The sequence below is a fragment of the Bos indicus x Bos taurus genome, chromosome 3 (genome assembly GCF_003369695.1).
Source record: "Bos indicus x Bos taurus breed Angus x Brahman F1 hybrid chromosome 3, Bos_hybrid_MaternalHap_v2.0, whole genome shotgun sequence".
Taxonomy (NCBI): domain Eukaryota; kingdom Metazoa; phylum Chordata; class Mammalia; order Artiodactyla; family Bovidae; genus Bos; species Bos indicus x Bos taurus.
In genome coordinates this window covers 106,972,430-106,993,052 of record NC_040078.1, presented here as the reverse complement: position 1 = coordinate 106,993,052, position 20,623 = coordinate 106,972,430, and the positions used below count along the sequence as shown (strand labels likewise).

Genomic DNA, 20,623 nt, shown 5'->3' with positions numbered 1-20,623 from the left:
GAGTCAGAGCCCTGTCTGGAGAGAGCAGGGAGTCGGGATGGCTGTGGGGGGTGGAATGCTGGTCGGTGTGGTGGAGATGCCATTGTAAAGGGTAAATCAGTGACTTTAAAGGGGGCAACTTTTTACTAAAATAATATTTACAGGGAGTAGTGTTTGCTTTGCAAGGTTGGCAGACTTTTCATTGATTATAGATGAGAAAAATACTCCCAGATATGATGATGCAAGGCTCTTCTTGGGTATTAAGGAGGAAAATGAATGCAATCTTTTTACTTCCCCCTTTTTCATTAATAGGTAGTTTTATTTTCTGTTTAAAAGGGTGCTTGAACCCTCCCTGTTTCATCAGCAGTCAGGGTTCTGGACCCAGAGTGACCATGGGGTGTGGAAAGAGTTGGGGGAAATCGAGGGAAAGGGTGAAGTTGCCTCCTTCGGGGTGGGGGGAATGGCAGGAGATCTGCTCTCACATCCTGCCAGGGCCTCTTTAGATATTTCACTTTCTTTCATTATCTGTAGAGTAACAGTTTCCTGATGCTGGGAAAGATTGGGGGCAGGAGGAGAAGGGGATGACAGAGGACAAGATGGCTGGATGGCATCACTGACTCCATGGACATGGGTTTGGGTGGACTCCGGGAGTTGGTGATGGACGGGGGGCCTGGCGTGCTGCGGTTCATGGGGTTGCAAAGAGTCGGACATGACAGAGCGACTGAACTGAACAGTTTCTAAAAGAACATAAATGTGAGGAGCTTTGTATGCTACAAAGGGATATACATCCATAAAGTATTCTTCCATTGATCTCTATCTTCTCTTCCCCTTTCTCTTCCCAGTGCCATACAAACATTTTTTTCCCAGAACTTCCAACAGCTGGAGCCAATCCCTTTGGGGTTGAGGGCTCTGCGAGCTCGTCAGTCATCAGATGGGTCTTAGCAATAATGAGCAACATCAACTGTTCCTTTCCTGTCAAAGGAAGTTTTGAGAGAACAGAAAGAGCCGGAACTCCTTCATCCAGACCCATGCGGAAGAGATGGCAGGTCGGGCCAGAAACCAGTGGTGCTTCTCAGTGACTGCCAGTTCTGGGCCTTGCTGGGGACTGGATGAAGGAATGTGCAGGACTGTACCCTTGTCCCATACAGGAGCCCCTTTTCTTGCCCTCTTCTCTGTCCTAGAGAATCCTTCTACATTCCCGGATATGAAGCCCACTCAACAGCAGGAGCCTCTTCCCTTGGAAGGGTTATCACATTTAATTAATCTGCATATTCCTTCAGGAGCAGAAAAGCCTCAGAGTAGGAATCCCAGACCTCTCCTTGGGCACTGAGCTCCTTAATGTAGCTCTATTCCCTGTTATCCTTAGTGTCATTCTTCTGATAAAAGGCCAGAGCTTTCTATAGATTTATGGGTGGTGGGTGGAAACTACTGGAGGTCAACATAACTTTTCCTTTTGATTCCCCTTTTGTCAAGGGCTTAGAGGAGCAGTGACCCACACTAGGACAGCCACAGCCTATGTGGATCAGGTTTAGTAGTGACCTAAGTGGATTCCTGACGTTCTCAGGAGACCATGCCGCTCATAACTCTGCCCACCTCTGCCGTATGTGTGTGCTTCAGGAACAAAGGGCAGGTATGAGGGCTGAGAGCACTTCTTGATTTCCTCCCATAAAACATGCATGGGGGAAGGAGGCCTTTTTTACTCCCTGAATAGGAGTTGTTTTGGTCCCCAATGTCCTCTAACTCTCCTGACTTTATCTGGGGGCTAATGGGACAGGTAGCTCTTAATCTGATCATCTCAGGGCTGTGGATGTTAAAAGTTACATACACCCTACATACAAAGGTTATTTTTGCTTTTGGAGGAGGTTATATTGAAACCAGCTTGGCAATCATCTGTTTTCTCAGTTCACCTATAAAGTTTTTTTTTTCCTCCTTCCTTTGCTCTGTTTTTTACTAGGAATGAATGAATAACATGGCAAGGAATGAGTGAGTGCCAGACAGTAAATGTACCTGTCATGGAGAGTTCCTTTATAGGACTGAAATCAGAGAAGAGAAGTGACCCCAAGAGCAGCAGCTACCCCTCTACTTTTCCCACCCAGACCCTGGGGCTGTCTGCCGTGTTATTTTGGTCCTGCACGTCCAAGATGAACTCAAAGAAGCACTTACTGCCATGGACATTAAATAAGAGGACATATTACACTTAGTGCGTGGTGTATATGTCTGGTATGTGGCTGGAATTCACCAACTGTTCCACCTCCTCTTCTCCTGTCGCTCCCACACACCACTTTGAGCCACAGTGTGTCTTGTGCTTATGCCGGCCCAGGATGGACTGGATCAGGCACTTTCTGACCGAAGAGCTGTCCTCCTGGTCGCCCATCTGCATGCTTGGTCCCAGGTCGTACTTGATCTTGCTGGTGGTTGAGACTGCAAGACAGCGGCAGCAGTGATATTCTTGAAAATGTTCTGCGCTCAGCAAATGTTAGTTACGGACTAGGCACTGTTCTAAGCGCTTCCCTGTGTTTTTTCATGCGGCGCTTGTAATTCCCATTTTACAGTGGTGTAACCAAGGCTTGGCTGAGCCAAGAACAGGGTCACATGTCCTGCTAAGGAGATAGCAGTGCCTGGGGGTATAGCAGCCAAGATGGCTGTGTTGTGTGGCGTCTAATGCTGGGGACCATAGGAAGCAGGAGGGAATACCCGTCTGTCGAGTGTAGGTGTGAAACGCACTTGCGCACCTTCCTCTGAGGGAGAGCAGAGCAGTATGGTGCTTTGGAATGAGGGAAACAGAGCTTCTCTCTCCACACCAGCCTCCTTGAGCCACGTTCTGTTTTCTAAATCCTTCATTCACTTACATACACTGTATAATAGTCTTTATGGCATAAAATGTATAATATACACCAGTTTGTCCTGTTCGCTCAAAGAAAGCATCTGATTAACTCCCTTCTCTCTCAGAACCTGAATCTTTTTCAGGTGGGAGAGGTGCCTGGAAAGAGGACATGTGGTTATTTTGGTTTAGTCCTTATAATCATTTCTGGAACATTGCTATAGGTCTTAGACAAGTGTTCCCCCAAGTCTGAGTTGCCAGGCCAACATTTAGACACAAACTGTGGCCTTTGTCAAACTCTGCTGTGGTCTGTTTCCCTCAGTGCCCCCGATCACGGTCAGTAGCTGCTTCCCTTCTTCATTTCACGCGTACCTTTGTGTATTCCAGAGGGACTGACAGAGGCAGGTAATTGGCTCCCCCTCTTCGATCAGCTACTGACTTTGCTTTTCTTCACATGGTTCGGCTTGTGGCCACTCCTCCACCTAGTGGGTAACTGTCGAAGGGAGCCCGGTGGGAGAATAGAGACACTGTGTAAGTCTTGGCATTTCTGTCTCCAATTTCCTGTGAATCTTTGTTGCTTTGATGCCAGGGCTGAGGTGCAATATGTTTCATTGCTCCTGTTTCCTCTGGAAGGCTTTAACTTTTATTTGTCAAGCTTGCCAGAACCCACAGCTGTTGAATGTTTTCTGCCTAGATGGACCTCTTTCGTGAGCATGACAGGTTGAACTATTGGCCCAAGCTCCACCCTTTGGCAGAGCCCAGGCCTGTGCTGTGACTGGTAACTGGGGACTAATAGGGAGGCAGAGAGGTAGGTAAGGTTAAGTAATGAGAAAGTGGTTCTCTAGCCCTTGCTAAAAAAATTTGAGATAGGTTTGTGGGATAATGACTGACTTATTAAAGCAAATGTACCCCCAGCATATCCATGTACTTTCACCCTTCTCCTCCTCTGCGCGCACGCACACGCACGCACACACACGCACACGCGCGCACACACACACACCACACACACACACACACCACACACACACCACACACACACCACACACACACACACACACACACACCAGTCTTGTTCTCTCTGCCTGGAAGACCAGTGTTGTTTTCTCTCTGTGTCAAATTTCTCTTTTCCTTCACTGCCTTGCTCAGTTTGTTTTGTTGAACTTCTACATATAATTATTCTCTCTTCCTTATCTGTGTTGCCAGAATTTTTTTTTTTTTTGCCATACTGTGCAATATGTGGGATCCTAGTTCTCTGACTAGGGATCAAACCCATACCCTCTGCATTGGAAGCATGAGTTCTTAACCACTGGGCCAATAGGAAAGTCCCTACAATATCATTTCTTAAGCTGTATGGTATTTCATCAAATGTAAGGGTCATTTATTTAACATTACCCAGTTATGGGGTGTGTACATTTCTAATTTTTCACTGCTCTAGTATGATAATGAACATTCTTATAAATAAATTTTTCTGTGCATCTTTGATTATATTTTTTGGATAGATTCCTAGAAGTGGAATTATTGGACTTAATTCATACATTCACTGCTCTGAATGTTGGTTTTTAACTTTGTTTCACGTTTAAAAGCTACCAAAGATACCTGTAACCCTTTGTATACCTTTCTGATAGCGCTCAGCCCTTGCCCTCTGGGAATAGCTCTGTCTTCAGGCTCAGTGGCCAGCTGGTTCAGATGTTTTATTATTCAGTTAATTTCATAATGGGACTGGCGCCAAGTGTCTCTCTCACTTAGTTAGCAGCTCCCACATGTCATTATCACATCACCGCACTGTCTCACTCTGAAGCTTTTTCCCCAGCAGCTCCAGACTTCGTTGATAAATAGCGTCATTGATTCTCCCAAACCCAGTACCTTTTCTTTTGGATCAGGAGAGATCCATAATGTTGATCTGGAAACTGTAGTACCAAGAATGACCTAATCAATGCTGTGTAGAAATCCTGCATTGGAAGCCCAGATCTGTACGAAGTTGAGAGTCCCTCTGTCTTTTCTTGTTACTGAGCTAGCCACTTACCTAGTAAATCGGGCCAGCTTCAGACCTGATATAATAGGTTGGCAAACTCCTGTTTTATCATCCCTAATTATGGTAGGTGTCTGCCTTTGATAGAAATGGAGATGGTGCTGTATGTTTAAATCAATATATTGCAGTTGGGTGCAAATCGGCTTCTGTTACTGGGGACTGACAGCCCTTAGGGTTATGGACGTGGTGAGAGTGCAGTCTTGTTTCTGGTCTGGAGTTGAATACTGCAGCAGACAGTGTGGGGTTTTCTAGCTGATGATAGGCTGAGGGTGTTTGGAGATTAGCTTAAGGACTGAGAGAAGGAAGACTTGTGTGGGGCTTTGTGTGCTGGAGTCACTAAAGAACATCCTGACAGCATCCAGGATGGTGGAGAATGGCTTGAGTCACCCACACGATTGCATCCTTCCCAGTGAGAACTGTCTGCCTCTCCCATTCCCAGAGCCCTTAAACAACCCTGTCACAGTGGGATGGTTCTCCCCTCTGCAGGGAATCCGGGAGTCTGCCTGCTTTGAGATGAGGCCTGTCAACACCTTTTACAGCACTAGACACCTACTAGACCCTCAGTATATCCTGTACTGTTTGGATGAGGTAGTTCTGTGCTATTAAAGTTTATTCTGTCCTTAAATGTTTACTTTTTAGGCTTACTGCATGTCACTGGACTGGAGAGGGGCATTCTGTCCTGGTTTGAAATGTGTTGAGAATATGGGGTGTCATGGTATATTGGTTAGCACTCTAGACTCTCAAATGTGTGGGGTAGTTCTGTGGTGGGTTTTTGTTTTTGTTTTTTTCTTGTGTGGTTTTCTGGGGTGTTTTTGTGTGTGTGGTTTTTGTTGTTGTTGTTACAACTGGAGGTTGTAACCCTTTCTCAAAGGGTGAGCCTATATGCTAACAGAGTATGGATTTTCATTGATGCCCCCATCCTTGGTCTTGGGTTTTTTTGAAGTAGGCAGTACTGAAAGGTAAGGCTCTCGTCTGCATTGTTCTGGCTGCAGTTTCTTTCGGCAGCTCCCCTAGAGAAACCCCAGGCTAGTTGTCCTAATCATGTATGTTTCTCGTTGCAGCTGTGGGGAAGTTCCCTTTGAATGACTTACCAGTTGCTGAACAGCATCTTTTGCTCACTGAGGGGGCAGGCAGGAACCTTTTAGACTTCCTGGTTTGTTGTATTTTGGAATCCTCTGATTTGGAAGATCGTTTTTTACAATTTGTTATCAATTAACTGTTTCACTCACTGATAGTGTCTCATGCGTCCGTCTCGTTGGAAGTCCTCGTGTCCGTCTCCTTCCCTGCTTTCGTTGAGAACCTTCTCTGTGTCAGGCCCTATACAAGGCACTGGGGATATGGCAATGAATCACAGCCCCTGTTCCTGAGGGGTTGTCATTCCTATTACACAGCCTAGTGAGAATGGGTACACACACACACACACACACACGGCAGGTGCTATCATAAAAATATGAATACAGTGCTGTGAGAACAGAGGTGGAGTAACTACTAGCAGCAGTTGGTGGGTGATTGGGAAGCCTTTATAGTGGGATTGGTATTTTGAGGTGAATCTTGAACGTAGGTAGGAGTTTGTTAGTCCAAAAATGGGGAAAGGTATTCTGGGAAGGCAGCAGGGTGTGCAAAAGAGTAGACTCACGAAGGTCTCTGTTTCCTCTGGGCAAGGTTCGAAGTGTTATGAAGTAGGAAGCTGGAGAGAGTGGGTAGTTGTTACGGCTAGAATGAAAAGTTGAGTCTGTTATAAAAGGCTAAGGAATACAGTAGGTAGTAGGGGGCACTCAGTGTTTTTAAGGCAGAGGAATGACATAAGTATTCAGGGTTCTTTTTTGGTGGAGGAGAAGTATAACTTTGGTAGCAGAATGAAAGGTCATTTTTAGGGAAGTAAGGCTATAGCTAGAGTGGAGCTTTACCTGATGTACCTGATTTTATTTGTCTAGGATAAGAGAAGAAGTAAAGAGAGCAGACGTGAAATTCTTCTAAAAGAGTTTGGTTTTAGGAACAAGCAGATTTTTAAGTTGAACTGTATTCTGAATGGCGCTCCAGATTTCCCCTACTACTCCAGCTGAGTCTGACCCTGGGTTGTGCAATGCCCTGTATTTGGGTTGATACTTCCTGGGACTGGTCAGATGATGGACCTCAGCATGAGGCCTGTAGCTGAGACCAGCAGCCCCAGGTGTCTGTCAGAGATAAGAGGGAGAGAGGAGGCCCATTTAGGTCTGGGTAGGGCTTTTGTTCGGAGAAGGCAATGGCACCCCACTCCAGTACTGTTGCCTGGAAAATCCCATGGACGGAGGAGCCTGGTAGGCTGCAGTCCATGGGGTCGCTAAGAGTCGGGCATGACTGAGCGACTTCACTTTCACTTTTCACTTTCATGCATTGGAGAAGGAAATGGCAACCCACTCCAGTGTTCTTGCCTGGAGAATCCCAGGGACGGGGGATCCTGGTGGGCTGCCGTCTATGGGGTCACACAGAGTCGGACACGACTGAAGCGACTTAGCAGCAGTAGCAGCAGCAGGGCTTTTGTTTCTTTGAAATTCTCTGGCTGCAGTACTAGGGCTCCATCTTTTTTTTTTTTTAATTATTTATGTATATTTGACTGCATTGGGTCTTAGTTGTGGCAAGTGGGTTCATTGGTTGCTTGAGAGCTTGAGGGCTTCGTTGCCCTGAGGCATGTGGGATCTTAATTCCTCGACCAGGGATGGAACCTGTGTCCCCTGCTTTGGAAGGTGGAGCCTTAACCACTGGGCCACCAGAGAAGTCCCCTAGGGCTCCATCTTTACATGACTCTACAGAGGGATTTGATGTATTGACTTTTGACACTGTTGATCACATTCCTGCCTATTTCAAATACTCTCTTCTATGAGCTTCAGTGAGGGCATGTCTTGGTTTTCCCTTACCTATCTGACTGCTGTTTGTCTGCTTTGGCTGGGTCTTTTCCTTCCTTTGACTCACGCTCAAGGTCTCCTAAGGGGAGAGGTAGTGTGGAGGAGGGAGAAGAACACAGGCTTTGGATCCAGGCTGGATTGGGTTAAAAAATCCATGTTTCTATATTTGCCATGTAGGTGACTTAAACAAGCTCCTCACTTTCTCTGAGCTTCAATTTTCTCATCTGTAAAACAGGGATAATAATATCTCCCCCCCAAAATTATGAGGGCTAAATTAATGGCCTAGGTAAAGCTCCTAACACAAGGCTGGCATTTAAACACCCAAGGAACATGGCTGACATTATTATTAGGCAGCTCTTGGCCTTCTTTTCTTTCTCCAGCCAGTTCTTCTGGCTCTAGCTTTTCTTTTAAATGGCAAATACCCGTATCTGTCTTCTACTACTTAAAAATCTCAATTGAAATTTTTTTTTTAATTGTAATAAAGACCAGTTAACATGAAATTTACCCTTGTAACAAATTTTTATTAACTGTATGACCATTTGTTGTACAGGAGATCTCTAGTACTTTCTCATCTTGCAGGACTGAAACTCTTTCTGTTCTGGTGAATAGCAACTTCCCCTTTCCCTATCCCCCCAGCCCCTGGCAACCACCATTCTACTTTCTGCTCATTTAAGTTTGACTACTTTGAAAACCTCATGTAAGTGGAATTGTGTAGTGTGTTTTTCCTCTTGTGACTGGCTTATTTCCTCTTACATAGCATCCTTAAGGTTCATCCACGTTTAGCATATGAAGAATATACTTCTTTTTAAAGGCTGAATAATATTCCATTATGTGTATAAAAATCTTTGTGTTTTAATCTCTCTTTCCAGCTGCATACAGGACATCCACAGTTGGATATTGCCTCAAACTGAGTATTTTCAAAACCAAGCTTAGACTTGGCATCTCCCCTTCTTCCTGTTTTTTGATGACTGCTCACATTCTCCAGTCTTCAAGATCAGAAACCCTGGAGATATCTTTGACTCTTCTCTCTTCATCAACGCCCATTTTCAATCTGTCATCGAGTTCTTTTGTTTCTTCAGAACTTCTCCTAAATTTCCCCTTTCCTCCCCATTCCCTCTGCTAAGACTCTAGCCCAGTCACTCATCACCTCTCGCCTGAATTACTGGGACAGCCTCGGATTTTGTTTCCTGTGTCCTGTCTCTGCCTTCCAGTTATCACTGCCAGCTATTTCTAGTGTTTTCTGTTACCCAGAGTAAGAAAGACCTTTTATGCTCTAACCCCCTTCCTCCTTATCCAGGTTTATCTCACACGATTTCCTGGGACACTCCCAGACAGATACCCCTCCTCATTGTGCCCGAAAGTGCTTTGTCCATCGTCTCCTCTTGCCCTTTCTGTGCAGCGCTCTTTACCTGGAGCGCCCTGCTCTTTGTACTTCACTGAAATCCATCCATTTCTTCAGGCCTCACTGCAGATCTTTCTTTTGCACGTAGACATCTATGATTATCGGTCCATGCTGATGTGTCACTTTCCCACACTCTAGTTTTGCCTGCATGTTGAAACTAGGCTTTTTGAGGGCACTGTTTTATAGACATTACATTTCCATACCTCTCATCATACCTCGTTACTGAGCACTTACGAGGCATGGTGACCAAAACGAATCAGCTGACAAACGTGTGTGAGCACCTTCCTTGTGTGCTGGGCTCAGGCCCTGGGATTCAGCAATGAACCACACCCTGAGAAGACTAGTTATGCTGTATGTAAACAGACAAATACTGGTCAGTCAACTGAATTTGAGGAAACCAGGTTGGACTCTTATGTGAGGACAAATGAAAAGGGAGACTTCAGAAAACAAGGCATAAATGAAACAGTTATTGTAAGAAAAAGGCATTTAATGGATTCATCAAGCAAATAGTTTACTGAGTACCCACTGATATCCATTTATTCGGGATATTTAAGGATATACCAGAGGACACGACCAAGTCCCTTTCTGGGTGAAGCTTACACCCTAACATTTAGAGGTATTTATTTTTAAATGAAAAGCACTTGATTTTGGGTGAAGCCCATCTGTACAAGATCAGCACTGAAGGAGTTAATATGCTTGTAGTGCTCTAGGCTTTGTTGAAACAGATGGTTGCTTTGCCCTAGGGAGCTTTTTTTTTTTAAAGGGGGATTAGAGGACTGGGCTGAGGAGGGCCGGAGACCTCTCTCCCTCACCCTATAGCACACACACCTGCTGTTCTGGCGCCTGGTGAGCTATGTAACTTGTCCCCCACTTGGGTAGGCACTTATTCGCAGGCTCGTGATTGTGACTTGAGGGCTGGCATTCCTATATTCCTTTCCTGATTTTAATTTATCATCTAATATCAGTGAAGTCCTGTTTTAACAGATGTTGGACTTGGCTGTGCTCCTTTCTGATCCATGTTTACTTTTACATAAGTATAATCCTGGTCTTCTTCTATTTTTTTTAATCTAGTCTTTTTATTGTGGTAAAATACACATGACATAAAAATTTACCATTGTAGTAGTTTTAAAGTGTACAGTTGATTGACATTAAATACATTTTCAATGTTGAGCAACCATCATGACTGTCTAGTTCCGGAACTGTTTCATGACCCCAAATGGAAACCAAGGGACCCATGAGGCAGTGACTCCCTTCCCCTCCCCCAACCCTGACAGCCACTCATCAGCTTGCTCACTTACCTGTTCTTGATATTTCGTGTAAATGGAGTCATATGACATGTGGCCATTTGTATTCAGCTGCTTTCAGTTGGTATATATAGATCCATGCCTTTTTCGTGTAGCATTATAAGGTGTTTTGTTTTTTTTTAACTGTTTCCTTATAGTCATTATAATTTTATGTTATAGTGTTGATCATGGTTTCACTTTGCTGTCGTGTTAAATGCTGAATGTATGGGTTGTTTCCAAATTGTCACTGTTACCAGAACTGCCGCGATGGCTGTCTCCTGGACTGGGCTCTGCCATCTCTCAGAGGACTCTGTGTCGCACACCAGTTGCAGAAGAACCGCTGTCCTCGGCTAGGATAGTGCAGCCTGTTACCCAGCTCTGAGAGAGAACAGTCGAGAAATGATTTTTATACAGAAGGGAGCATTTATACTTTGTCATAGAAGAGCTTGTTCACCAGGGAATGGCAGAGAAAAGAGTTTTTTCCCTACTGTCTAGAAGTCTTCTCTACTCACTCCACCCCACTGGGTGTAGGAAGGGACTGAGTATGGCTGTTGAAGATGAATGTTTTATTCATTTGTTCATTCAGCAAATGTTTGAGAACTTCCTGTATGCCAGACATTTGAAACTTGCCAGTGGTTTGAGCCGGGCCAAGCAGTGCCTTTTATTCTACTGGCCTTTGGTCCTGCCTGGGGCTAAGACCCAGGACCCGATTCCAGGGCAGTCAGGATTCAGAGTCCGGAGCCTCACAGGGCCTCATCACCTCTTGGTTTAGCACCTTAAGGTTTGGTACCATTATAGAGAATAATCACGTTAATTTGGGCTGCTCGCTCCCAGGAATTTCACAGCCAGGCTGAGACTCCTCATAACGGCTGCTGCTGCTGCTGCTAAGTCGCTTCAGTCGTGTCCGACTCTGTGCGACCCCATAGATGGCAATCCACCAAGCTCCTTCGTCCATGGGATTTTCCAGGCAAGAGTACTGGAGTGGGGTGCCATTGCCTTCTCCGCATACATGGCTAGGCTACTCTTGTTCCCCACTGTGACAGAGATCTGGCCAGTAGGAGGTGAGCCATTAGGCCTGTGGCTTCCCAGTGGTTTTGTTCCCAATATCCTGGCAAAGCAGCAAAAGAAAGGTGCTGTTGCATGGATCTCAAGGGTTCAAGCACTTTGTTACAGTGAAATTAGCATGTCCACACAAAGCGGTAGGAGTGGAGAGTCCCAGATTCTGAGGTTAGCCCAGGTAGCTCTGGGATTAGTGCTGCTGGGGCCTCTTGTCTTCTGGTAGACTGTCCCGCCTCCCTTTTATTTCCTCACTGGCCCATGGTATAAAATAGTCTTCAATTCTGTTTACCCTGCTGGGCAAACGTCTACCACTTAAGGCCATTTAGGGCCACACTCTATCTTTAAAATCCAGTGTAAGTGGAGAAAGCACTGAACTGCCAGATCTTAACAGTTATACTTAAGAAAGTGCTAAAACTCTTGAGTTGTTGACTTGGGGTAAGACTTGCAGAGGTTGGTGAGAGTACCCGGAATTAGGCCTCATCCCTGCCCCTTCCACCTGCCATGGGTTCCTTTTCTTTAAATGTCAGAGCTTGATGTGTAATGGGTCTGTATCTTAAAATTCGTTTTCCCTAGTGCTCTTTTAAAACTGTTGAACACTTCCTCAGGTAGAGGGGAAAGGAGTTAGACCCTCAGGAACAGAGACTCTCTTCTCTCTCTCCCTAGACCATGGAGCTAACGAAATTGGCCTAGAGCTGCTGAGGGGCTGCTGTGTTTGTGTTTCAGTGGGCTGCCTTTACTGAGTGGGACACAAAAGCCCAAAGCACAGGCCATTCCCACAAGCCTAACATTTTCATATTTCTTTCTCTGCCAAAGAATCTTTGGTTAGGGTTAAGAATAACCAGTCTGTCTTTGGAAATACCAAGGCCTTTTGTTTGCCAGGAGAAAAGGGCTTTTGATTAAGGCCGTCTTCTCATTTTTTTTTTTTTTTTTTCCCTTAAGCTGCTGTGAGAAGACTTCAGAGCCTCTGAAGGTGCTGTGCTTGGGGGAAGGAAAGATAGCTGAATAAAGCCAGGAGAGACTTAATCATGCTTTGGCACCCATTTGTACAGAGATAAAAATAAATAATGAATAAAATCTGTCCAATTTTTGGTGACTGCTTTTACCAGCCTTTCTTTCTTCCTGTCTTTTTTTTTTTTTAAATCCATACAAAACTACTGTTCCCCAAGAACCTACCATACAGATGAGCTTGAATCCCACTGTGTGACTGTGGGCAAATTACTTTTCTCTTTTAGGTGGCAGTTTCTGAGCCATAAACCGAGGATTACAACAGTGCTCCGTTCATAGAGTTGTAATGAAGATTGAATGAAGTAATGTGTAGAAAATACTTAAAACAGTACTTGGTACATAGGAGTACTCAGTAAATATCGACTGTCTCAGTAAATACTATCACTCCTATGTGTAGTAAATGCTGAGTATAGCTTTATTTTCCTGATTCCAGTTGTGGCTTGCTAGAGCTGTCAGGGTCAGATCTTTGTGTTTTTACAATGAGAAGGAGGCAAAGACTCCCGTTGGGCTTGATCTTTTTATCAGTCAGAGGTGAAGGGAAAGATTATTCTCTGTGTGGACACATCTTACAGGCTCGGTGCCTTCTTAATTCAATGTGAGTAAGGGAATCCATCTCATAGGAGGAACTTACTATTCTTTGACAAAAACAGTTCTTATTTGTGGGGTGGGAGTGGGTCATGACTACAGCAGGTCATTACTTCCTTGGTCTGGGAGGATGGTGAGGTTTCTCGTGCCCCAGGAGAGCCTGAACCAAGCCGTAGAGGAGGGGCCTCTGGTCCTTCGAACATACAGCAGTGGGAGAAGCAGGAGGCGTGTCAGGAGCGAAAGGGGGCATCCCCAGGGCTGGTGCCAGTGCCTGTAGTACCAGGTCTGGGAGTGTCATTAATGGAGGCGCCAGGCTAGCGCCTGGCCACTGCATTTCCTGGGCCATAAGAAAGAGATGCAGTGAATGAGTCGCCCTAAGCCTCTGAGCTGTTTTATAAGCTGCCGCCTCCTTTCCCGGATTGGTGGAGTGGCTAAGGAAGGGACACAGAAATTTAAGTGTTGTCTCTTTCTTGCCCATGTCTGCATTGCTGTAGCTTTTAGGAAGGATTTTCGTGTCTGCCTCCCTGCTCCTCGCCCCCTATTCCCCACCCACCCGCCCAGTACCTCAAGGTGAAGTTTCATCTTACCTCTTGCAGGAAGTTAGTTTCTAAAGTTAGCACATAAAGTGAAAATCTCAAATAATCAAAATTATCCTTGAAAAATATCTCAAATGGTCCATAAATCCAAGTGTGTAAACCTGGTTTTGTATATACTCCAGGACAGAGTTGGGACACCATATGAAGTATTCAGTCTGTAATTAAGGGTCAATTTAAGTGAGAGGATAGCTGTTCTTAAACACTAGAATCATATTCAGGATTCAAGATGCTCACAGTGTGTTTGAGGTACACTGGAGCCCAGACTTGCTCATGTCTCAGATGCAAGTCCTATCACCTCGTGTTCACCTCGTGCATAACTTCACCTTGGTGTGAAACCTCATCAGGTAGAATTGTGGGTAAACCTCTGCACATGTTTAAATTCCCTCTGTCTCTTCAGGCTTCTGTAGTTCAATGCAGGTGTGTTGAGATTCTCTGGTATCCTTCTTTTGTGCATTCTGTTTTTCTTATTTACTTTTTAAGTCGTTATTTTTTTTTCTTCTAAACATGTTTTATAACCCTCTGCAGTCTTCTTTTATCCAAAATACTTATCTGTGTGTCTGTTTATTGCATTCTTAATTATTTTCAGTGATCAAGATTCTTTAAAGGGGGGTTGCAGGAGAGAGCAAGTGGGCAGGGAAGGCCTTAAACAATCTTCATTTAATTCTGTAACCATAGCTTCCACTTTCCTCCTCTCTGGTCCTCTGCTAACTTACAATTCTTACCCCTTGCACATAAGACCCTGACTTTCCTTCATTTTCTTCTCCCTTTATGTCATTCTTCAGTAGAAAACTTCTGCTTATGCTAGGCCAGTTAGAAATGAATTCTTGTTATACCTACTATACATCACTGGTTTAGCTCTAGATGGTTAGTTGGTTCATGGATTAACCCCAGATTCATAGTATCATTAAGAGATGGATGGAGAATGGAGCCCACCCAGAGAAGTCAAAGGACACTTCTCCCAGGTCACACAGCTGCTTATTGACAAGCTAAAACCATGACCCTGGTTCCTGACTTGGAGCTGAATTCCTTTTCTCCTAATCACATTACTTGCCTTTGAAGCCTTGGTTGGGAGCAGTCCTTTGTAACATTTTCTTTTTTCTTTCAGCCTTTGGGGAATTGTGACTTCTTTTGTTTAATTTTATTTCAATTGTTTTCCTTAACAAAGATGCTAGATAATATGAATTTCAAGAGGGTTAAATTTAGTTCTTTGTCAAAGATATATTTGAGAATTATGTGGTGTCTTTTGATAAAATCTAAGAACTGTGTCACAACTTCCAGGACTTGTAATCACTGTCCCAGGCATAGAGGTTTGAGACAAGGGAGACTGGTGACCATAGTTCTACACGGGTGAGGGTTTGGGTAGGAAATCAGCTGACACACAGAGGGTAGTCAGGGTCAACAAGCATGTGTTGAATTCCACTCTTTGCAAGGTACTAGGACTAGGTGTTGAAAGAATACACAGTCCCTACTTTCACGGAATTCAACTTGAGAAAAGAAGGTTGTGTGTGTATTTAGAGAGATACCATGGAGAGGCTGTAATTCCTCTTGTCCTGATTTGGTCACAGAACTAAAGGAGATGGAGCTGCTGTTCATTGGGACCTTGAAGGAAATCCCCCAATAAGCTGGTTTAGCCCTCAAATAGGGCAGGTGGGGTTTCCCAGAGTCCCAAGGTCCAGTTGTATTTTCTCAGTAAAAAGGGCAGGTGGGGGGAATGGAGTTTTTGATATTCTTTCCTCCTGTTTCTGCTGGTAAGCATTAAGCTAGATACTTTCTAATTTTTTTTTTTTTTAATGCTGTTTCTTTTGAGCAGTAGGGGGAGTGTATCAGAAAAAAAAAAAAAAAACTAATGAAAATCATGATGCTGCATGTAAATCAAGCAATTCATCAGACCTGGGGGAAGTTGATGCCCTGTTTTCGGGGCATCTGAAAGGAGCTTCTGACTGGAAGGAGCATACAGGTGTTCTGATCTTTGCAGCCCTGCTCCAACCTGTGCTGCTCGACTCCTTCAGCTTTGGTTGGTTTAAAACATCACATTATAACAAAGTTCAAAGCTGTTGTCCTTGCTTTCTCAATCCCAAGGAAGGAAAATGGGTTATTTTCAGCCATATATGTTTCTTTTGTCTCAGAAAAAGTGTAAAAGCAAACAAACAAGAAACAAAAAATGAACAACTAAACCTTCCAATAAAACAAACTTCAACAGCCATGATCGACTTGTGGAGCCTTTGTTAATGGACCACCTAACAGGGGTGCTCATACAGGAGTTTTCCGGATTGATAGCTAATGTACAGATAACTGAGCCAGGCCCTGGCTGTCATCATTTTGCTGTTGGAGAAGTGAACATCAGAGGGGGGCTCAGGACTCACTCCACGTGACACTTGTAACATTTTCATTGCTCACCAAGAGGGGTATTGGTGGTGGTGGGAGTGTGTGTTTGTGTGGAAGAGAACGGTAGGTCTGCATGCCCCCATGCCCAGCATGGGTAATGCAGCTTTCTCTCAGAGAGTCTGCTCCACGAGGTAGCTTTGTGGCCCCACCTCAGTTCTGCTCTTTGCACTGTTTACTTTACTATCTCTCCCAGCAGCTGTGTGAATGGGAGAGCCACAGCCTGCTGAAGTACCCTTCGGCTGTTCCCAGTGACCCTCAAGTCTTCAGAAGCATTTGAGTGAGAATAATGCTGAAATCCTTAAGCTATTTGGCTCAAAAGAAAAGCTGCACTGCCATGGTGATAAAGCTCCCAATTGAATAAGGAAAATGGCAATTTCCAAGAATCTGGGTGGTAGTTGTTTTAGTCAAGTTGAGAAATGGGATCACTGAGAAGGGGATTTCCGCAGCATCTAGTCTGTCAGGGAAACAGTTATTCCCCTCTGCCTCCTGTTTACAAATTCCAGGAAGGGAGCATGAGGCCTCGGGTTGCATCTCCATACCCAGTAAGACAGGCAGTCTGCAGGGTCTGTCAGAGTTCTTCACGACAGTTACGCTATAGTGTTTCCTGTTAAAAGTACTTCATATACTGAACATAATCTTGGTATTTCACAGATGCCACACGTGTATGAATGTCCTTCCTAAAGGATTTCTCTATTCCTAAAGAAATAGAGAAATACACTGGAGTCTACAAGCCTTTGTTCCTGAGGAAGTTGACAAGGATTTCACTTAGCTTTGTGTCCTGTCAGACTCCTTGAGGGAGGTCGTAAAAACATTTCTCCCTTTCCCCCTCTCTTTCATTCACCCTAATGGGACAAAGAGTTGCTGGATTCAACAACATTCTTTCCCAAATGATTCTTAAGGCATGAGGGTCACTCAGATTTATTTTTAAACTCACAACCTCAGGCTGAGGGAAAGCAGTTGTCCTTACTGAATTCCCTTGGGGGCTTTCAGCTGCCCAGACACCCCACGTCTTTATGGGGCACATTCCAGCGGTCTTAAAGCCCTGGCTCTCAGAGTAAAATCTGGTCTGGCGTCTCACTCGTGGAATCCCTTCCTGAGCCATGGCATGAATTAGGTGTCAGCTTGGAAAGCGGAAGGAACAGGTGGCCTGTGAGCTTAATATAATACTTCCGGCTTGGTAAAGTGGTTTTGGAGCCTTGTGCTTATTGAAAGTTTCCTTCTGCTTTCTTGTCAGCTTTAACCATCTCTTGATGGTCTTTAGTACCCTTCTGGGATTTTCTAGGAGCGTGCTGGAGACTGTCAGAATATAAGGAGTTAAATCACAGTGAACTTGTGGAGAATAATTAAACAGTGATTAAGTGATATTTTAACTCCTGTTGGAGAAGGCAATGGCACCCTACTCCAGTACTCTTGCCTGGAAAATCCCATGGGCAGAGGAGCCTAGTAGGCTGCAGTCCATGGGGTCGAGAAGAGTTGGACACGACTGAGTGACTTCACTTTCACTTTTCACATTCATGCATTGGAGAAGGCCATGGCAACCCACTCCAGTGTTCCTGCCTGGAGAATCCCAGGGACAGCGGAGCCTGGTGGGCTGCCGTCCATGGGGTCACACAGAGTCGGACACGACTGAAGCGACTTAGCAGCAGTATAGGTGAGAAATGGAAATCATCAGGAAAAAAGTTTGGCTGGGGTCATCTTATCTTTGTTGGCCAGATCCTGCCTGCTCTTACTCAGTTTCATTTTTAGCTGTGAGGTGAACTCACATACACTTCTCTACTGATGTCCATCTTTGTCTTTGGTTGTACTGCTCCTCCTTCCCTTTCCTGTTACCCCCTCCTCTTCTCTTTCTCCCCTCTTCGCCTCTGCCTCCTTCCCTTCCTCCCCCACGTTTCTTTAATTAGTCTGGGAAAACCAGTTCCACTCAGAACAGTTGGAATGGGACTCGGTTCCCTTCTGTGTTTTCTGTTCCTTGAAGGCCTTGAGATGAAGCAGAGAGATAGGAGATTTGGGATATTTGGAAGGCCACAGGACTAGTGGGAAAAGCACCAGATAAAGATTTGAAGATGCCTGGGTTTGAATCCCAGCTCTCCTGGGATCCTACCTGTGTAACCCTGGACAAGATACTGAATCTTTGCAAGTCTCTCAGCTTCCTCTTGTATAAAATGGGGATGTGATTCTTATCTGAAAGAGTAGGAATTAGAGAGGATTAGAGGTATGTATGTAAAGAGCCTTGCTTGCCACTCACAGTAGGTATTTGATTGTGTTTGAAAGTAGGAGCTTTGCTGTATGATGGAACAGGTAAGAGTTGATGGTAGGGTTTAGATTGCCTTTGGTTAGCTTTTTGCCTGTTTAACTGCATGTTAATTGTCTAGTTTATATAATATGAAGTTATGTTATTCTTTGCCTTTTTTCTTATCTAGTAAATGTAGTAGCAACCCAAAGGAGACTTAGGAGCCCTGTTCCCTCTAGTCTTCATCACCCATCGTTCCTCAGCCATTCCAGATAAACAAATTTAAGTGAAAAGAGTTTATATATAAATGTAGAATTAAGGCTTTAAAATTATTTATTTAATTGGAGGCTAACTGCTTTACAATATTGTAGTGGTTTTTGCTGTACACTGACATAAATCAGCCACGGGTGTGCATGCGTCCCCCATCCTGCACCCCCTCCCACCTCCCTCCGCATCGCATCCCTCAGGGTTGTCCCAGTGCACCAGCTTTGAGAGCCCTGTTTCATACATCGAACTTGGACTGGCGATCTGTTTCACATATGGTAATATATATGTTTCAGTGCTGTTCTCTCAAATCATCCCACCCTCACCTTCACCCACGGAGTCCAAAAGTCTGTTGTTTATATCTGTGTCTCTTTTGCCGTCTCACATATAGGGTCATCGTTAACATCTTTCTAAATTGCGTATATATGTGTTAATACACTGTATTGGTGTTTTTCTTTCTGACTTACTTCACTCTGTATAACAGGCTCCACTTTCTTCTACCTCAATAGAACTGATTCAAATGCATTCTTTTTAATAGTTGAATAATATTCCATTGTGTATGACAAAGCTACAGTCATCAAGACAGTATAGTACTGGCACAAAGACAGCAATATAGATCAATGGAACAAAATAGAAAGCCCAGAGAAAAATCCAGGCACCTATGGACACCTTATCTTTGACAAAGGAGGCAAGAATATACAATGGAGAAAAGAAAATCTCTTTAACAAGTGGTGCTGGGAAAACTGGCCAACCACCTGTAAAAGAATGAAACTAGAACACTTTCTAACACCATACACAAAAATAAACTCAAAATGATTAAAGATCTAAATGTAAGACCAGAAACCATAAAACTCTTAGAGGAAAACATAGGCAAAACACTCTCTGACATAAATCACAGCAGGATCCTCTATGTCCCACCTCCCAAAGTAGTGGAAATAAAAGCAAGAATAAACAAAGGGACCTAATTAAGCTTAAAAGCTTTTGCACAATGAAGAAAACTATAAGCAAGGTGAAAAGACAGCCTTCAGAATGGGAGAAAATAATAGCAAATTAAGCAACTGACAAAAAATTAATTTCAAAAATATACAAGCAGCTCATGTAGCTCAATACCAGAAAAATAAACAACCCAATCAAAAAATGGGCCAAAGAACTAAACAGACATTTCTTCATAGAATTAAGATTGTGATTGCTTCTCTTCTTCAATTAGATTGCTACGTTCAAGTCCATTTTATATGTAATTTCTGAATTCCTACTCTTAGTACCAATGCAGCTATTTATTTCTCTCAGGAATGATTTATTTACATAGAAGATGTAAGTTAATTTCTGAACACTTTTTATGTTGTCATATTTGAGACATTTGTGGGGGAGAAATAGGTCATGGTTATTCCATTCTTCTTCCTTTACTGAAGTGGAATGAGCCGAGGCCACTGGGCTTGGCATAGCGCAGGGCCTTTGCTATTCCTTTCAGCCCTTGTTATGCTTGGCTGTGTCCCTAGGTCTTAGGACTTAGGCTGCTCAGCTGTTTTGGAAACTTGCGTAATGCATTGCTTTGCAGTATGAAAGATACGCTGTGGCTTTGTAATCCTCATCTTTTGACGTATCACTTCTTTTGGGGGAGGAATCTTCAAAAATCAAGTGTCTCTAGAGTGCTTAGTATTTGAAGAACATAAGGAAGTTTGAGTACTTTTGTCTCAAAGTATCACAAGACATCAGCTCAGATTGCTTTTTATTTTATATATTCATGAATTAGAAGACAATATTGTTAAGATGGCAGTACTCCCCAGATTGATCTACAGATTCCATACAGTGCCTACCAAAACCTCTGTCGGCTTTTGTTTTGCAGAAATTGACAAGCTGATCTTAAAATTCATAAAGAAATGCAAGGGACCCATGGTAGCCAAAATAATCTTCAAAAAAAGAAGAGGAAATTGGAGCACTCACATTTCCCAATTTGAAAACTTTACTACAAAACTACAGTAATCAAGACAGTGTGGTAATGGTATAAGAATAGAGATATAAATCAGTGGAATAGAATGAGAATCCAAAAATAAACCCCTGCATTTATGGTGAATTTTTGATAAGGGTGCCAAGAAAATTCAATGT

At 43.9% G+C, this 20,623-nt stretch overlaps 1 protein-coding gene across 5 annotated transcripts in view; it reads left to right on the top strand.

Moving 5' to 3' along the window:
• The window catches only part of MACF1 (microtubule-actin crosslinking factor 1), a 340,530-nt gene that overhangs the window by 67,288 nt on the left and 252,619 nt on the right, over window positions 1-20,623 (top strand). The gene's annotated exons all lie outside the window — the stretch shown is intronic.